The 18,707-nt window shown below is 47.9% G+C and overlaps 1 protein-coding gene across 4 annotated transcripts in view; it reads right to left on the bottom strand.

Annotated features, from left to right (window-relative positions):
- Positions 1-18,707, bottom strand: part of FRMD6 (FERM domain containing 6) — a 203,662-nt gene that overhangs the window by 128,557 nt on the left and 56,398 nt on the right. For all 4 annotated transcript variants that reach the window (XM_070504358.1, XM_070504350.1, XM_070504360.1 and 1 more), the window contains exon 2: positions 8,977-9,039. The gene's annotated coding sequence lies outside the window, so the exon portion shown is untranslated. The remainder of the gene's footprint in view (positions 1-8,976; positions 9,040-18,707) is intronic.

The raw sequence follows: 18,707 nt of genomic DNA, 5'->3' as shown, positions 1-18,707 counted from the left end.
TAATTACTACTGCTGGTACTGGACTTCCAGGTTTGGCCTGCTGGGCGGAGCTCCTCCTGAGCCCCTACAGCTGGGACTGCCCGGCCAGGGCCCAGCCCTGTCCACTGAGCAGGCAGATGTCCACACTCTTCCCAGGCTGCTCATTCCTTGAGAGTCAGCCAGCCCACCCCCAGCTGTGGGTTGATGTATCACAAACACACACACACACTGCATGCACGACACTTCCCTTTACTCCAGGAACGGCCGACAATGCTGTAAAGTCAAGATGTTGTTACGGCTCTCCCCATCTCTTTTTCCAGCCAAGTCCATTCAGACATAATTGTTGGATTTGAGAGGGAAATGGGAACTATGAGACCCAGGAATGTTCGTGGGTAACAGTGACAATTCCGGCAAGGATCAGTGGCTTCCGGTAAAGGACGGCCACCAGGAAGGAGAGAGAAGACAAGCTCTGCTGGTTTAGCGGTGGCGAGTGTGTGCATGGTCAGATTGTCAACGGGACGGGGAGCACGTCGGGTCTGCAGAGGGACCTGGAAATCAGGCATCAGGTTAGTGGTGGGGTCCAGGGTCAGGCGAACCATTAGGGAGAAGTGACCTGCAAGGGTCCAACAAAGAGCAAGGACGGGGGGTAAGAACACTGGTGTCTCATGTAGCGATTCCTGCCCACCTGACAAGCAGTGTGGAGTGCTGACTCTGTGCTGGGAGGCGTGAGATGCAGGGAATCTGTGGAGAACAAGGGTCCCCATCATCACAGAGCTTACGGTCTAATGCGGAAAAACCCAAATTCTTGTGAGAAGTCGTGCCCGAGAAGTAAGTGCAGAGCCTTATGGAGGGGAGGGGTGGTGTGTGGTCTGTGAAGTCCTCTGGAGGAAATCTGGTCCTTCCTGAGAGCAGCCATTGGGTCGGGGTGGCTGGTGTGCATCCTGGGAGTGCAGCGAGGCACACAGGTGCAGTACCACGAAAACTTCTTGGGATCAAAGGTTAAGGAATTTGTTCTTGACTTTGAGGGCACTCTGCAGTGTAACACTTAAATATTAGCCAGATCTCAAGGACTGGAATCCAGGGAGGGAAACGGGGTGGCTGGTTTCTCGAAAATGATCTTACACATATGAAGAAAACTCAACTGAGCATGTTTATCGGAAGGTCCCTCCTCCCTTGTGTCATTATGAGCAATCAGGGCTGTCCTTGGCAATAGAGGGGAATTCCCCAAAGAGAAGCGAGCATCCGAATCCTCCTGCACCTGCCCCGCCTCAGAGCAGCCTGTCTGACCAGCCAGGTGTTCCCATGGAGCCGTAAAGAAGAGGGAACCTGTCATTTACCAGCTTCAACCTTCAAATTCCTCAGACCGGACTTTGAGGTCCTGTGACTCCTCCCCTGACCTCATATTACTCCCCTGTATGGACCCTCCCTTCCAGCCAAATGAGTCTCAGAGCACCCCATGTACTTCGTTGCTTTGGTGCCTCTGGTTCTGTCGACTCAGTTTCCCCTTCCATAACCGGGGATAGCAATAGCTTACTCAGGGTGCTACAGGGACCGTGAATCTAAGAGCACCTCCACGGCGGCTGGATGTGAGCAGTCGCCAAACCCAATTCTAGATCCTTATCCAACGCCTCCACTGCAATATGCAAACGTTCTCCGGGCTGGGGAGACAGGAGCGGTGGAACTGGAGCAAACTGGAAAGGGCATGCCCGGCTTAGAGGCAGTGCACAGGCAAGGAAACAAACACAAAAACTAGAAAAAGAGAAACAAAGTGAACGACACACCACGCCCAGGCCCTTGCTTGGCCTAAGCCCGCCTTGGTCATCCTCTTGACTCTGCCTCTTTAGATCGCAAACATCCCTCATTGTGGAATTCTCCTTCACCCACCATCTGTGCCACGTATTTTTCACTTACTTTGTATTCTTTGTGGTGTTATTAATATTTCAGTGTAAATTTTTTGATTTTCAAAATTGTTATGAGAATTGAGTCAAGCTACATATATAAAGTGTCTGGTGCTTGGCACATAAATTTCAGCTTTATTATTGATATGATGATGATGATCTTATGAGTCTCAGATTCAGACTCCAGGTCTCCCAGAGTTCCAGGAGGCTCTCTCCTGCTTGTTGACTTAGCAAAGAGCAGTAGCAGCAACAACACCGGTTGCTACTTAGGAGAGACTAACCACACGACGGAGTCTGTTCTGAGGGCCACACTCGCCTAGACTCCCTTCTGCTCACGGTGACCCCTGAGGCGGCTCAGTCAGTACCACCACATCCATTGTGGAGGAAGGACACCGGGCATCAAAAAGTAAGTAACCAGCCACGTTGTGTAGTTGGGAAGTGGCAGGGTCGGGATCTGAACCAGCTGGGTGGGCCCCACAGCCTGCTCTGAACATCTGCCCATCCCTGAAGGCCCGGCTCACGTGCCAGCTCCTCCTTGACTTCCTGCACGGAGTCAGGCACGTTGCTCCATCTTCTGTCCTCCCATGGCACCTTGAACACACCTCTCCTGCAGCAATAACCACAGTGAACATTCTTTGTGTGTGTTCATCTGCATGTGAGTTTCTTAAGGAAGAATCTGTGGATTCCTCATGGTTGTCTACTTGGTGTAGGGTTTGGTGCCTATTTCATAAGCAGAACTATGTGCTGAGATGTCACTGAGCCAGTAGGACCTCAGTTAAATTTGATGTTCCTGATAAGGTGGCTGCGAGAGACGGAACGTGGCTGAAGGGGAACTTTGGTGATGAGACCACGGTGCTGAGCCGCCAGCTGACTGTACTACGGGTCTCGTACCATCGTTGCTGTTGTTCCTTTCTGGGTTGGAGCGGTGAGCTCAGATCTAAGACGTCTCACTTAACCAGAGCCCCCAGGTCCTTTGTAGCTACGTGTCTTCCCACCTCACCCTTCTCAGCAGCATCAGTTCACGGCAGACGGGCCTGCCCTGTGAAAGCCACAGGAGAAACACAGGATGTGAAGAAGCCTGAGCCACTTAGCAACGATTATCAGTATTTCACCAGAGGTTACACACGCAAGCAGAAGGACTGGAGGAGGCTCAGCCCCACCCCAACGTGAGCCCAGGATCCACGTTTCATTATAACAACACCTTCTGTAATGCTTTAACGTTTGTAATCCTCTCACTTGCATGATTCTGTCAAATTCTCACAACAGCTTACTGGAGTGGGCAGGAGAGGCTCCGGGAGGGGGTCCTGCCTCACATCCACGAGCAGGACGGAATGAGGACGAGGACACATTTCCATCCAACGCTGACAAAACAGGCCAGAAAAGATGGCCAGAGAACGAGACTGATACTGGGAGTTCCTGTCCCCAGAGTACTCGGATCTGGGCATAGGAGACTATGGAGATGATGGAAAACGGAAACACCGAGGCTGCGAGGATCTAAGTGCTTAGAGACTATGGAGATGATGGAAAACGGAAACACCGAGGCTGCGAGGATCTAGGTGCTTAGAGACTATGGAGATGATGGAAAACGGAAACACCGAGGCTGCGAGGATCTAGGCGCTTGGAGACTATGGAGATGATGGAAAACGGAAACACCGAGGCTGCGAGGATCTAAGTGCTTAGAGACTATGGAGATGATGGAAAACGGAAACACCGAGGCCGCGAGGATCTAGGCGCTTGGAGACTATGGAGATGATGGAAAGTGGAAACACCGAGGCTGCGAGGATCTAGGCGCTTGGAGACTATGGAGATGATGGAAAGCGGAAACACCGAGGCCGCGAGGATCTAGGCGCTTGGAGACTATGGAGATGATGGAAAGCGGAAACACCGAGGCCCAGGCTGAGGGTCAAAGAAAAGATGGGGGACACAAGTTTAGAGGTGGAGGGAGGCATTGGGTGGGGCTCACTTACGGGGAACAAAGGAGACGCTCTGTCACAGAGGAGGTCACATGTTGAATTTTACAGAATAAAAAATTTTTAAAGCATTGCATTTCAAAATAAGAGACGAGGTAAGTATGCTCGAGGCTGGAAGACACAGGAATTTTCAGGCAAACCACACCCCACTTAACATTTGCAGTTGCTTTAAGAGAACTCCTTTCAATGTGTTGTCACCTCCTCCCGGTCTCAGTGCTCCCCCTGAGGGCCTCCTCCTGGTCTTGGGCACCAGGCCTACTCTGGTTCCTGGCTCGTCTGACTCCCCTGGTCTCCAGTCTGCTGCTTGCTCCCCTGCCCACTGCTGACCATAAGGCTCAGCTCTGGCTCATGGCCACACCCACTTGCCACCAGCTGCCTGGTGCCGACGGGGGTCTCTGTGCACATCTACTTTCTCAAAGAACCTGTGACCATATGGGAAATAGTCTGAATTAAGGTGGGATTTGCCTCTTTTGGGAACATCTTCTGATAGGTTCATAGGTTCATGTGCAAAAAAGATGCAGCTCTCATTCATGAGCTCTTGCTGGTTGTCACAGAGAGGGAGGGAGGGAGGAAGAGAGAAGAGGAAAGAGAACAGTTCCAGGCACCTGCAAATGAAAACACGAGGCAGAGACAAGGCAGATTCCAAGCGCGGCTGCAGGCTCTGCAGTCTGGGCAGTGGAATCCCGTTGAAATCATGAGCAAGCTCTGAGTTCCCGCCACCGTGAAGAGGGGGAGAGCAAATCTCCCAGGGCTTCACAAAGAAAATATTTTGTGACCAGAAGGCTGAAAGTTCTGCAAAATGTTATAAGAATGGAAACAATTTGACAGGCACCCAGCAAGCCCAGGAAGGACAGTTCGCACAGGCCTCACCTGGGACGCCAAGGGGAAATCCCCCTCCTTCAGCCCGGAGCAGCTGCACAGGAGGCGGGAGCCAGGTGGCCCCCCTGCAGCTGATGCAAGACCAGAAGGAAAGCAGGCAGAGCCAGCTTCATGTTCACAGCCTGTCTCTTCAAAAATCATTTCAAGTCCATAGGTAATGTAGCATCGCTTATCGGCCTTAATGCTTTTCCTCTAAACTTCTACTTTAGATTGACTGTCTCTGGATCTTAAAATTAAAATTTAAGCTATATTTTAAAATTAAATAATAAATTAAATCTTAAAATTGAAGCCATTATCCACAATAACATAGAATTAATAAAAAGGTTCCTGGTAGCCATTTAGAGTGGCTGATGGACATCATCTCTCTAGGCACAAAGGACATATTTTTATAGGCTCCATACTGTGACGAGAAAGGCCAAATTTATCTTACATAAAAGCAACAGGTTTGTATTTTACTTTAATAATACAAAATGCATGTAGATCTTAGAAAAGAGGGACCTTTAGAGTAGTTCTTCAGGTTGTGTGAATATTTATGCTTAGTTTTTACTGTGGCCTGTTCTATGCTGGGCTACTTCAGGTCAGTAAACTCCAGGCACATCCAGAGGAGGGAACAGAAAGACGGAGGGTAGGGGGCCTCCGGCACCTTTCAGCCGAAACCACGAGGGCCGAGGCGGAGAGGCTAGAAGTCCCCAAGACCGCCAAGGACGGGGCAGGGCGAGCACAGCAGGGACCTTCCTCAAAGACTGATCAAGGCAGTTTTTGCACAAATAAAAGAAGGTGTGAAGTCACACGGTGGCTAGTAATTCTTTGGGAACTTACCTAAAGAGATGTTTTAATTAGAAAATAAACAATAGGTTGAAGAGGAGGATGAATGTAATAACATCTAATTCTTGCGGGATTCTGGGAACACCTCACAGAAAGCAACCTTGTCCCCTTTTCCCTCCACACGATTCCTAGCTGTCATTTTAGGGTCAGGGGACTTGGTTAGAGAGACAGCAGGCCTGTGGTTTGACCCTTAAATGGTGATTCTTTGGTTCTTTTATGAGAATGATAGTCTTGGCAAGTGGTCACCTGCCCTCCACCTTGCCTCCTGTGAGGTGAGGGGGCCACACTCCTGTATTTAAAAGCTTGGGTATAAAAAAATACAAGACATGGGGGGCTGGCCCGGCGGCAGAGTGGTTAACTTCACACGCTTCACTTTGGCGGCCCAGGGTTCGTGGGTTCAGATCCCAGGTGTGGACCTCCACACGGCTCATCACGCCACACTGTGGCAGTGTCCCACATACAACATAGAGGAAGATTGGCCACAGATGTGAGTTCAGGGCCAACCTTCCTCACCAAAGTAAAAGGAAAAAATACAAGACATAGGACTGTGTCCATCACCATAACTTGAATACAAAGACCAGTGTGAGGCTGGCTTGGCAGGAGCATCCTGGGAGTTCAGCATGACAGCAGAAGTTCGCTGATACAGTTCATGCTAATGGGCAGTCGGGGCTAAGGCTTCCCTGAGACCTGACTTCTCACCATACTCACTTTCTTGTGAAGTTCTTGAGGTGAGCAGCAGGTGGCCGAGGGAGGAGCTACCCTGGCTATCTGTTTTCCCTCGGGACATTCCCTCTGCTCTCTGCACGTTCCTTTCCCTCCTGTCCCTCCTCCTTCTCCCTCGGCTCAGTCCTAAGGGGATAAAAGGCACAGAAGGGCATTGGCCTGAACTAATTCTGAGGGGTCGTCCCCTCAGCATCACAACAGGGTCGCCTCCTTGGCCTGGAACACCTGCTTTCCTCCCCCTTGGTGACCAGTGTGGGCCCCAGCAAAGGCATGTGGCAGCACTGAGGAACCCACAGCCCCTCTCTGTGCCCCCAGTCTATCCTGTCCTCAGAACCGTTCAGGACAACTGAGTCTTCCTCAGAAATGATAAAGGAAAACGACCTCACTTGTACATCCCGCTGCTTCCATAGTAAAAGTGGGCCACGTCTCTGCAGACCCCCTTCTCTTAGATGATCATTTTTTGTTGGGAGGTGGGTTGGCATATAAAGGATCATATAAAATTATCTAAGAATATGAAGAAAACTGGTCTTCTCTCTCTTCAAAAATTTACTATTAAATCTCGAAGGGGCCTGTGGGTCTTCGACTCCTCAAGTGTTAAGCTCAGTGGGCAGGAAGCAAAGCTCTGAAATGGGCCGCTTAGAGGCATTTGCATTCCAAATCCAGCTACACTCTTCTCAACAACCACAGGCATTTGTTTTCAGTGTCTTTACAAAGTAAACAATTCAACAAAGGACCTGGGAACTTGTGTTTCTGACCAGCAAAATAAGCACAGATTGCAGATGTTTCTCATTTTTCTGTGCCACTAATTCAAACAGAAATTTCTTGTTAATCAGACACTTATTTAATCCTAAAGTTTTGCATACCTCCCTTCCAAGCATCTCCTTTCCTACGCTGCGTCCCTTCTCACCGGAGCCACCCATGCAGTAATCTGTCATATGTGGACCTGTGCCTTTCCAGCATATTCTCTGTGAGAAATATTTACACTTATGCCAAACGAGATTCCAAAATCATATACGGCTTTTTCCTGTTTGTATTAGCGCTTATACGGAAGGTTGGGGAAACATCCTCTTCTAAATCTTTAACAATTGGACACCTGCTCTGCTTTGTGAGCTGGACAGAAGCCAGGGAGGCAGCCACCTTTCGAGGTCCTCAGGTCCTGACCTTACCACGCTGCCCGTGGGCCATCCGGCTGGCCTTCTGGGTTCTGCTCTGAGGGCTGGGGGCTGTGCTCTCTTAGCCCTACAGACGGCTACAGATGATGGATTTCCACACATTATCATGTATGTTATCACGTCTCTGATTCCACCTGGCCCCTTTCTGGAGGGCCAGGCCCAGGAACTAGGAGGGGAGAGAACAGGGAACTGACAGCAACAACAAATCTTGACGGAAAATACAATGTAGTCATGGTGAAATCACGCAGGGGAGACGGCCGATCTCTTCTCTATGTGCTTGTTTTTCACAGGGTGAGATCTGATGTGACATTTTTAAATTTATGATTCTCCTAATAAAATTACCCTTAATCATGGCTAATATTTACTGAGCCAGGTGCTCCTGGATTATCTTCATTATTTCTTTCAACAATACCAACAAGTAGACTCCATTATCTCCATTTTACAAATAGGGAGACTGAGTCTTAGAGACTCTGATACCTACTTGCTCAAGAAATACACCTGCTATGGCAAATAAATGAGGTATACCTTCACAGATGACAGTACCTTAAGCAAACGCACTTTGGGGGCAGTATTTAGCAATCATTTCAGGATGACAACATCCTCATATATATTCTTTTTAGGTTTAGCAGGTAATTCATAGGTCTTCCCAGGGTCACACCAAATCCAGGATGTTTGTAGGTGAAATGGCCGCTGGGCAGCTATCTAGGCTGGCTACCAGAACTCAAGATCTTGGCTATTCCAGAGACCTCAAACATAAACACTACAAGAGAACAACAGCTCCTTTTGGACAACACTACCTTTTGCAAATGACTTCAGAGGTGACAATTCAACATTTCCAGCCCACATAACAATATTAATCTCACTTGTACCGAGAGCGTCCTGTGGATATTCAGTGTAAAAGGCAACTATACTACAAGCTGGGCACCTTTTATAAGTGTGTCTTCTGTGACGACAGAAGCTTTCCTTCTCAAAGCTAAAAAGGGATTTAGACCAGCTAATGAGTTGACAACTTCTACTCAATACCTAGTTTTGATGGAGTCTCCTATTAGATAGCATTCAAGTTGTCATAAAGACAGTGTGTTTGTAATGAAGTATGACCCTGTGAAGCAAATTTTAGCTTGCTTGATGAGGAGTGGACAGTCCTCCAGGAAGGATGAAAGGCAGTGGAGAAAAGAAAGGAAGAAGAGACATCAAACTCAGTGCATCAAACTCCGTCCGTCCAGACGAGACATTTTCTATTCCTCTGGTCCACGAAGCCCGTCTAAAGCAGTGGTTCTCACACTGTGTATGCATCAGAATCACCTGAGGGTTTGCGAAGGCACAAGAGAGGCCTGAGAATCTGCCTGTCTAACAAGTTCCCAGGCGGCGCTGACACTGGCGCTGTGGGGACTACACTTGCAGAACCACTGCTCTAAGATCACTGGACCTTTCCCAGTTTACGTTCTAGATATTTGCCCAATGCTCACAGCATCTTTGGCTTTTCCAAACTTTTGAAACAAGGTTTACAGGTTCACATCTAGTATTTCTTACCTGATGAAATTTGGTGACTTTCCAACCAGAAGCAGCTTCAGGAGAAAAAAATGGGTGTGAAGGCTGTTGAGAGAAAGATAAGAGGCAATCAGGAAAGGAAATATAAATTACTCTATCATCATAGTTAACATTAACTTTCAGACAGAGTAAACACTATTATCCCAAGGATATATGAGTTGTATTTCCCATATCACTTTTTATTAGCAACTTAAACAACTTTGCAGATGAAGATGCAACCGGATCAACACTGAGAAGTGAATAAGGAAATTTCATGATTTAGCAAAAAATTCTATTGAATAGAAGGTGACAATAATATCAGAGAAACAACTAAATGTTCCAAGTAATGTAAATTCATGTTTATCTCAACCCAAATATTCTTTGCCTAAGTTAAGGAACTATTTTTAGTAACCAAAGCATTAAAAAATTTTTTGCATTCCAAAGTCTGCTTCCTAATGCGATGATGTGGTCTGTTTATTTGATGACTTATTTCTTCTGTTGGATTACCAAATAACATGGGGAAATTATGAGAACTGTAAGTAAGTATCTGAGAGGCACATAGGTGTGGAGTTTGTGAGCACAAGGAAGATGGAGACAGGACTTTTCCAGCAAAACCCCTTCTGAGTATTTTATCAGTATTTCCCAGCACGGAAGAGAATTCTGTGTCAATTCATGCCAGAGCTGGTCCCTTCACCTTGGCCTTGGGAGTCCCCATCACACCCAGCTCAGTGGACTTCGGGACCCGTAGAGGGAACTGTTTCTATCCTTCTTCACTTTCAAGTGGTGCTGGCCAATTCAAACGAGACGCTAGGCCCACTCCAGACACACTCATGGGCAGCCTGGCACACAGGCCCAGCTGTCCTCTCTTCGTAGCCTGCTCCCGGCAGCATGAAGTAACTTCAATGTCCAGGACACCGCAAACACTTGCTTGTGGTATCTGCCATTTTTTGGCCACCCCTCCTCCCTTCCATACAGGGACAAAGAGAGTGGCCAGTCACTTCTGGAGCTTCCACGCTGGCTCCACTTCTCCCCACAACACACCCATTTCTGGCCTAAGGCTGATTATAGCGCATGCTTCTGCCGCTCCAGATCACTCTAAGATGGCCCGGAGAGCGGATTTGTGAATGTGGAATGTGAGCCTAGGTTACCATTCTCTCAATGCCTGAATCCCAGGAGGTTTCCTGCACACGAGAGCTGACTCAGGAAACGTCCCATTCTCAGTCAAGAGCTGTAAAGGACCACGCCACCTCCACTGGACTGTGCATCCCACAGTATTTTCATTCTAGAAAAGACATAGTGAACTCATAGCTGTCTTGCCAGTGCTTTCTTCTTCAAAACTGATGCAGGCCAGTGCTCCCCAGCTGAGCAGGGCAGAATGCCCACAGACTTGAATTGGTCGGCTTGCCTAGGCCTAGAAATTCAGGAACTTCCAGATGCTAAACTAATTTCTCGTATAACTATGTACCTGTGTGTCAGCAAAGGCTATTCTGTTTCCTTTATTGAAAAAAATATCAACTGCGAACATTTATTGAACTTTGAGGTTGGCATAGATGAAGTAATAGATATGATTTCGCCCTGGAATTGTTTCCAGTGAAGTCTGAATATAAACCTGCACGTGTGAAGTAATTAGAAATCACAAAAGACAGGACAGAGTTAGCATGAGCTTTGCAGCACAGATGCGTGACATCAGCACTGTGGACAGCTGTGGGAAAGCAGCGACTAAGACGAAGATGAAAGATGCATGATTTGTATAAAAAGGTAGGTGGTCTTTCACTCTGCTTCGTCTAGGAAACAAACGCACTAGTTTACACAATTTAATACCACTCACATATCGCTCTAGGGATCTAGAAGCCGCAAAATGGCCAGCAGTGGGTCAAAGAACGCTGTACTTGACATCGCTTGCAATGTTTTAAAACAAATTTGAATTCGTTGCCAACATTAACAAGTGGCATGATCTTACATTAAAATCCCAGTGTGGGGGCACCAGCTGTCCAGGCTCAGCCGCCCAAGGAAGCCCTCTCGCTCCTCCCCCCGACTTGCTTTGCCCCTGTCGTCAGGACCTGGCCCCGGTGGGCATCTGAGCTGTGACCCTGCTGTGTACTGTCAGGCCCCCGCACAGGGGGCTGCGACCAATGCCCGCCCCGGCCAGTTCAATCAGGCGAGGGGCCCTGCCCTCTCAGCCCCACTTCTGCAAGGTAAACAACGTACACACAGCGGGAGACTTCGTAAAACACTGCTCTCGGTCCACAGAGGAAAACGTCATGGACGACACACGCAGCAAGTTGAGCTTTGACCTGTAAGCGCACTGTGACCGTGACTCAGAGTGGACATCCTCGTGGGGTTACCGGGTGGTGTGTGCATACAAGGACAGGCGCCATCAACGCCTTCAGTTCACTTAATCAAGACCCACGTGAAGCCAATTTTATGCACAAAAATTTGGGTTGATATAGCAGGTAAGTTGAGGTTGCTCATTCTACTTTTCAGAAAATTTACTGATTTTACAGAGAATTTTCTTTAAACAGAATTGTTCTTATACACTTGAAATACAGTCCAGTTTGCCTGTTAAGTAGCCCTGTGTGTCCCACAAAGAAGGCTCGTCTGTCTGAGCCCCTGCTGAGGACAGGCAGCCGCTCCCCGTGTGCTGAGGAAACCAAGGAGTGTCCGAATGATCCAGCGAGCAGCCCGTGTCAGATCTGGAACCAGCTGCCACTTGGATCGGAACCGTTGTTCGTTTGTTCATCTGGCTGCCCCAACCATATTTATTTATCTGTTCCAGTGGGCCTTGTCTCGGCAACCAGCTCTGTGAACCTGGGCTGACCCATTACCTCTCCTGGTTCTGGTTCCTCAAATGAGGGGGTCACGTTAGACTGTCTCTAAGATTCCCAATGACAGGGTGCGCCAAGTTTTCAGACAGTGCTGGAAGAGAGGGAGCCCAGTTTGTTCTGACTGGGGATTGAGCTGCAGTCCTTGAATTCAGAAGTCTTGTCCGGCCTGATCAGTGTCACGCCAGGTACACAGCTGATAGTCAGCTCGCAGCCACAGGCAGACTGAGTCCAGTGTCCCTTCTGGCTGGCTCTGCAGTCCACTAGGGCCCCAGGGCGTCCTGGCTGTCAAACGCCTCATCACCGCAGCTCACGATCCACTAAGAAGTCGTCATGCTCCTGTTACCTCTGACCTCCTCTTGCTGACTTAGGGATGCGATCTCACCCTGTCTGTTTGGGGCCAACTTGTAAGACTCCTTCACATGGAAACATTGTAGAAAACATTACATGAGATATTTGAGTTGCTCACTGTTTTAAGAAAAGGAAAGGAAATTCTGTGCTTTTTATTTTTTTTTTTCTTTTCAGGGATACCTTGTCTTAGCACAGAGGGCGATTCTATTGTAAAATAATGCTGGGGGAAGAGCATGAAAAGAGAGGACTCTTCACTGAAGGGGTGTTGGGGGCAGGGGCTGCTGCTGTAAGTGCACCAGCCCGTCAGGCAGAGTGCAGCAGCCCCTGGAAGGCCCTGGGGACCTGCGGGCAGTGCTGCCCCACCTGGCCCCACAGATCTTTTTTTTTTTTTTAAAAAAAAAAGACTGGATACTTATGTAGAATAAGTATATATATTCAAAACATAAATAAATCCTCCAAATTCCCACCACCCCAAGAGTTATATAGTTAACATTTTGATGTATATACTTTTGGCAAACATACACATGTATATCCTGTAGAATACGATGTGTGTACCTCCCGCAAACCTAAGCGTGCGTATCCTGTAGAATACGATGTGTGCACTTCCAGCTCACGTAAGCGTGCATATCGTGTAGAATATGATGTATCTGTGAGATTTTCGTTTGTAAAATCCAGATAATCATTTAGAATACTTTAAACTCAGAACTTATGAAAACTGTAAAATCCACATATGATTGCTTCACAGCAGCAGCTGTTATAACTTAGGAATGAGTGAATTTCAGACCTACTGGACCACAAGCAAATTCAACCAATCAGAACTCAACCATGTGTCCGTCATTCGAGGATCATCCATAATTGCTTGTTCACACAGGTGACCAGAACTCAGGAGCTAAACCTTAGCAGTAACTGAGGTCAACTGAAAAGCTGATTTTTCCCTGGCTATTGTCTAAATGTAAGCTAACATTTTGCTTATTAAGAAAAGAGGTCTATTATAAAAGAGAATGACTCAGAGAAACCAGCCATGCTGCTCACAGCAATGGAAAGGGCCTCGTGCCACCTCCTCCTGAGGCCTGGCGCCTGGGAGCTGCAGCTGTCCCCAGCCTCCTGTGCCGTCGTGGGCGGCAGGGCCAGGTTCTCGGGCCCTTCCTGCCACGGCCATGTCTGGTTCTCCGTGACTCAAACAAAACAAGGATGACCATCCCAGCACCATCATCAAAAAACCTGTCCATTTCTGAAGACAGAAAACAAGAAGAGTTGTTTCTTTCTGAACATTTAAAAATAAACGCAGGCTGCCTTCGAGCAGGAAGCCTATGGGAGTGTACCGCACACCACACCGTCCACTCTTGAACCCGAGGGCTAACCTGGAATGTGCCAGCAGCATCACGAAACTGAGCACAGCTCAGCAGAGCTGCCCCAGTGGGGTACGGTGGTATTTGGCAAGTTTACAAGAAGCAGAACAACTTCCGGTGAAGTTATTTCAGTTTGGGGAAAACGTGTAACGTGGCCATTTAATTTGCATTGTTCTGAAAGTTGTCAGACTTGTCCTGTGAGGCATTAGAGTCAAGAACTTTCATCCTCCTCGGCCCCACCTCCTGCCCATGTGCCGAGCAGAACAAAGGTAGGAGGCCCCACGGCAGTGCCAAGGAGCCAAGTCGAGGTTGGGTGTGGAATGAATGACGGCATTTGAATTATAAAAGCTTCCACGGAAGCTTTCACTCAGGACTTTTATTGACTCTACAAACAGAAATGAATCCAAGCCGGGTAGCACACGATCGGAAGTGACAAGAATAGGTCTGCCATTGTTCCTCCTATGAAAGATAATTTCCCTGCGTGTTTTATTCTCTACGGATACATACATGGGGGTGCACACACGTTTTTTCCTATATTCTTAATTTGGAAACTATCACACACGTTGATAAACATGTTTCTGTAAGAGACATGGTACCCAACTTCAGCAAATACAACCCCTTCCCGTGAGCGAGGTGGCTGTGTAACTGGCAGGTGGACTGACTGTTTAAGCGTGTGCTTCCCTTGCGCTGAGGGAGGCTGCTGCCCCGGGGCCTCAGAAAGCGACTTGACCCCTCCTTCTGAGGCTGCTGTCCTGCTCCTCGGGGTAGAGCTGTTAACTGTCTCCTCTAGACCACCCCTTATTCCAAGCTGCTGCACTGCCTAACCCTCCTCAGAGTTGGCTTTGGTCAGCTCTCTCTTGGACCCTGAGCTCCATGCTCAAAACAGAGGCCGCTGAATCTCCCTGGGCCCCTACAGGTCACTCCTTTTTACCTCCTCTCTTCTCAAAGAGCCCCATTTCTTTATAGTCTCTTCATTTAAAAACCAAAGAAAGATTTTGTCTAAAACAAAGTTATACAGGCTTCTTCCCAAATTCCTTATTGTAGAGAGGAAACAGGAGCTGACACAGGCTGAAATCACGGAGCTCCTCCAAGAGCAAACACAATACGAACGCATTTTCTCTCGCTCGAACAAGGAGACTATCCAGGCCTAGGAATTTAAATGTTTAAAAGTGATGACAAATATGAGTACAGCACAGAGAGAGGCTCAAGGAAATGGAGTGTTAAACCTGGGCGCGGCCGAAGGATGCTGATGGAGGCGTAAGGCCCTGCTGTGGGTGTGCGCTAATCCTCATAACGCTGTAAACAGCCAGCAGAGCTCCCGTCTCGCGTCGTACACAGCTGCATTCCCAAGAAGAGGCGTTTCACAACCAAAGTTTAACATTTGGTTATAAAACAATTGTTTTCAAGAGGCGAAGTCTGTTAGAACCTAGAAAGCTTAAAACATGCAATTCTAAGTTATTTTGTAGGAATTCTGAAAACGGAGCTGTTTTTAAACATCTCTAAGCATATAGTTATAAAACCTTCATCCCTGTGAACAAACTTGGCCTTTTCCTAGCTCGATCATTTTAAGCATTTCAGTCGTCACCGGTATGGTCACAGACCTTCTCAGACGCCTCCTCCGTCTTCACCGTCCTTATCGTCACTGACACACTCATTTAACCAAAGTTGTATGAACCCCTGTAGTTTTCCTTTTCCACTATGGCTCTTGTTCGTGACAGTTCTGATTTTTATGAACGACGTGATTTTAAAGCACTCATAACCCTTCTCTGACGCATGGAGAGGTGGGATCTATGACTCCTCCCCTTGCGTCTGGGCTGTAAGCAATAATTCCCTTACTGTGGAACAGACGCTGGATGAGGCTGCGTCAGAAAAGGCCGTGTGGCTTCCTCCTGGCTCTCCCAGGACACTGGCTCTTGGAGGAGCTGGCCGCCATGTAAGCAGGCTGGCTATTCTGAGACCATCGTGCTGGAATGGCTGCTTGGCACTTTAGTCAGCAGCCTGCTGAGCTCAATGACTAGCTGAGTCAACGACTAGACATGTCAGAAGGAAGCCTCAGGATCACGCCAGCCGCCAGTCTTCAAGTCACCCCAGCCCTCGAGCCTGCCCACCTGAGGTCCCAAACATGTGGGCAGAGACACGCTGTCCTTGCTGCGTCCTGTCTGAGCTCCCGACCCGTGGAGTCCCAGAGAATAATAAATGGTCATTTTATGCCACTGAGTTTTTGGGTGGCTTGTTATGCAGCAATAGTAACCAGAACAACCCAAGGTCACTATAACGCAAATTGCGTTTCTTAATTAGTCCTCTGTGTTTAACTCAACTCAGGCTATAAGATCTTGTGCTGGAGGAAAGCCTGCACTGACTCAAGTCGTCTCAGTAACGTCTTCCCAGCCCGTTACGATTTATATGCACTGCACAGACACTGCACTTGGGATGGGGAGAGAGAGTAGGGAGAGGACGGCTAGGAGGTTCTTTGTAAGAGGTAAAATGGAGAAGCTTTGTCTAAGCTAACACTTCAGGGTCTCATGCAGTCACCACGAACCATCAGCCTGCACTCCTGCTTTCTCTGAACTAGTCTGGCTCCAGGATTTTCATGAAACTGGGTCTCCAGGGTGCACATACTCGGGCCAGATGACGATCTCAGGGTGCCATGTGGCCTGAACAACGCTCCTGCCACCTTGCACTCTCTGGCTCCTGGTACCGCACGGCTGACTCCTGGACACAGATGTATTGTCCACCTGGCTGAGTCCTCGATAGAATCCCTGACTTATCTCCACTAGTCGCCACATCCAAGCAATCTCTGCTTAATACTTACATTCTGACAAGAAAGCACAATATCCATTTTTAGATGATGGACCCTGTGTACATGGGGATGGGGCAGGGTAGCAATGTGGAAGTGTGTGATGGACATGTACTTTGCAGTGGGTCTATGCTTCTCAAATTATCATTTCTCAACTCAGCTTGAAATTGAAGGAGCAACTGGTGCCAGACTTGGGCCCCAGAAGGCTGATGAAACAGACCCAAGTGGGAATCTTTGATTTTGGCCATTTTAGAAAATGGTTTAACGTCAGGACCTTTCTACAAGATCAGATTTCCTAAGAAAGATGAATTCAATGTACTACTAATTTTTTTTCAATTGGGATAAGGCTAAAAACGAGTCTATGCTGGGGGGCCAGCCTGGTGGCATAGTGGTTAAGTTTCGTGCACTCTGCTTCATCGGCCCGGGGTTCACAGGTTTGCATCCCAGGCATGGACCTAGCACTGCTTGTCAAGCCACTCTGAGGCAGCGTCCCACATAAAGCAGAGGAAGATGGGCACAGATGTTGGCTCAGTGACAATCTTACTCAAGCAAAAAGAGGAGTGTTGGCAACAGATGTTAGCTCAGGGCCAACCTTCCTCACACACACAAAACATGAGTCTATGCTGGTTTCTTCCTTTTTCTTTTCAATGAATCATGATACTGAAAAGCTCAATTAAAATAGCCTGGAAGGATCATAGGCGTCATTCAGAAGCCTGTGACCTTCATTTTCAATGAATAAAGTTGGCACATCCATTAACGTGGGAAGCTCCCCTCCTGGGAAGTGACTGCTCTTTAGAGCAGGACTATTTTTCTGAAGCTCATCAGGTCAACATTAGGTTGAAGTCATTCAAAAACCACTCGAACCTATTGTCAAATTCAACATAATCTTTCTTTATAAGCCTATGCTATTTGCGCATAGCGCTGTTACTTAAACACTTGACTGACAGCTTCAGCCACTTGTTCCTGCCCTCTTAGCACTGGTGGTTTACAACACATTCCAGTGCTGGGCCACAGCAGGCTCCAGCTCTAAGAAGGTCCCTTCCAGGGCCGAAGGGATCGTCAAAAGGAACTGCCTGCTTGTACTCAATTTCATAGTCTAGCCCTCAATGATTAAACATACACAAGGTTAGGATGAGAGGCCACAGGAGAAAGACCACATTGATAGCCTGAGAGATCAGTGCTGCTGTTCATATAAGGGAATCACCGTCACAGTAATTTCTTCCCTCTGTAGTCACACATGGACAGCTAGACTCATCCACATCCTCCTGACACCCTGGGAAGGTGGCTGCAGTCAATGGCTCTTGCAGAGGGACTCCACCTCAAAAGAGGCATCTAGATTCAGAGGACAGATGTCCTAACTCAGAATTTAGCTCAATCTTCCCCCAAACTGTGACATTTCCAAGTGGGACCACAAGTTGCTAACCCATAGTCTTCTGATGGTGGGGCGAGGGGCTTAAGAACATGGTCTTCACAGAGGTCAACAATCCAAGATTAATTTCATTCAATAAACTTTGCTTTTAAAGTGTAAACATCAGATTACTTTCTCCTTAATACTAAGATAATGGATTGGGATCATTTATTAAGGAGGGACCTAGAGTAATGTTGGATTTTGGAGAAATCCATGGAGGACAGGTCAGAACAGGATATGCAAGGATGCCCTTTGGGAGGACCCTGGATGCCTGTATGGACCATGCAAAGGAGTGGATTCCTCAGAGACAACCTGCATTCAGCTGCCACATCCACCCATGAGGACTGAGAACTCTCTGCCATGTGGCTCCTGAACCGCTGACACCTGCCCACACAATTAGGCCACATGACACTGCTGACTGCCACAACCCCATGCACAGTGCAGCCTGCTGTATAAATGTACAGGACACTGCTGACTACTATGACCCCATGCACGGTGCGGCCTGCTGTATGAATGTACAGGACACTGCTGACTACTACGACGCCATGCACAGTGCAGCCTGCTGTATGAATGTACAGGACACTGCTGACTACTACGACCCCATGCACAGTGCAGCCTGCTGTATGAATGTACAGGACACTGCTGACTACTATGACCCCATGCACGGTGCAGCCTGCTGTATGAATGTATAGGACACTGCTGACTGCCACAACCCCATGCACAGTGCAGCCTGCTGTATGAATGTATAGGACACTGCTGACTACTATGACCCCATGCATGGTGTAGCCTGCTGTATAAGTATACAGGACACTGATACAAGAGTTTTTAAGAGTTTCTTATCAGAGAATACCTAGACAAGTGCAGAATTAAACTCAGTTCCATGTTGGGTTATGCCTATTTCATGTAATAAGTGAGTCTCTGCTTTCTCCCACCTAGATGGGAATATAGAAGACGATGATGCAAAATGCAGATGAGCCCGTATTTATTCCCTGATAAAGGTATTGCAG

This window comes from Equus asinus, chromosome 2 (assembly GCF_041296235.1).
Source record: "Equus asinus isolate D_3611 breed Donkey chromosome 2, EquAss-T2T_v2, whole genome shotgun sequence".
NCBI classification, from domain to species: Eukaryota; Metazoa; Chordata; class Mammalia; order Perissodactyla; family Equidae; genus Equus; species Equus asinus.
The sequence above is the reverse complement of the archived record's forward strand: the minus strand, read 5'-3'. Positions and strand labels throughout refer to the sequence as shown.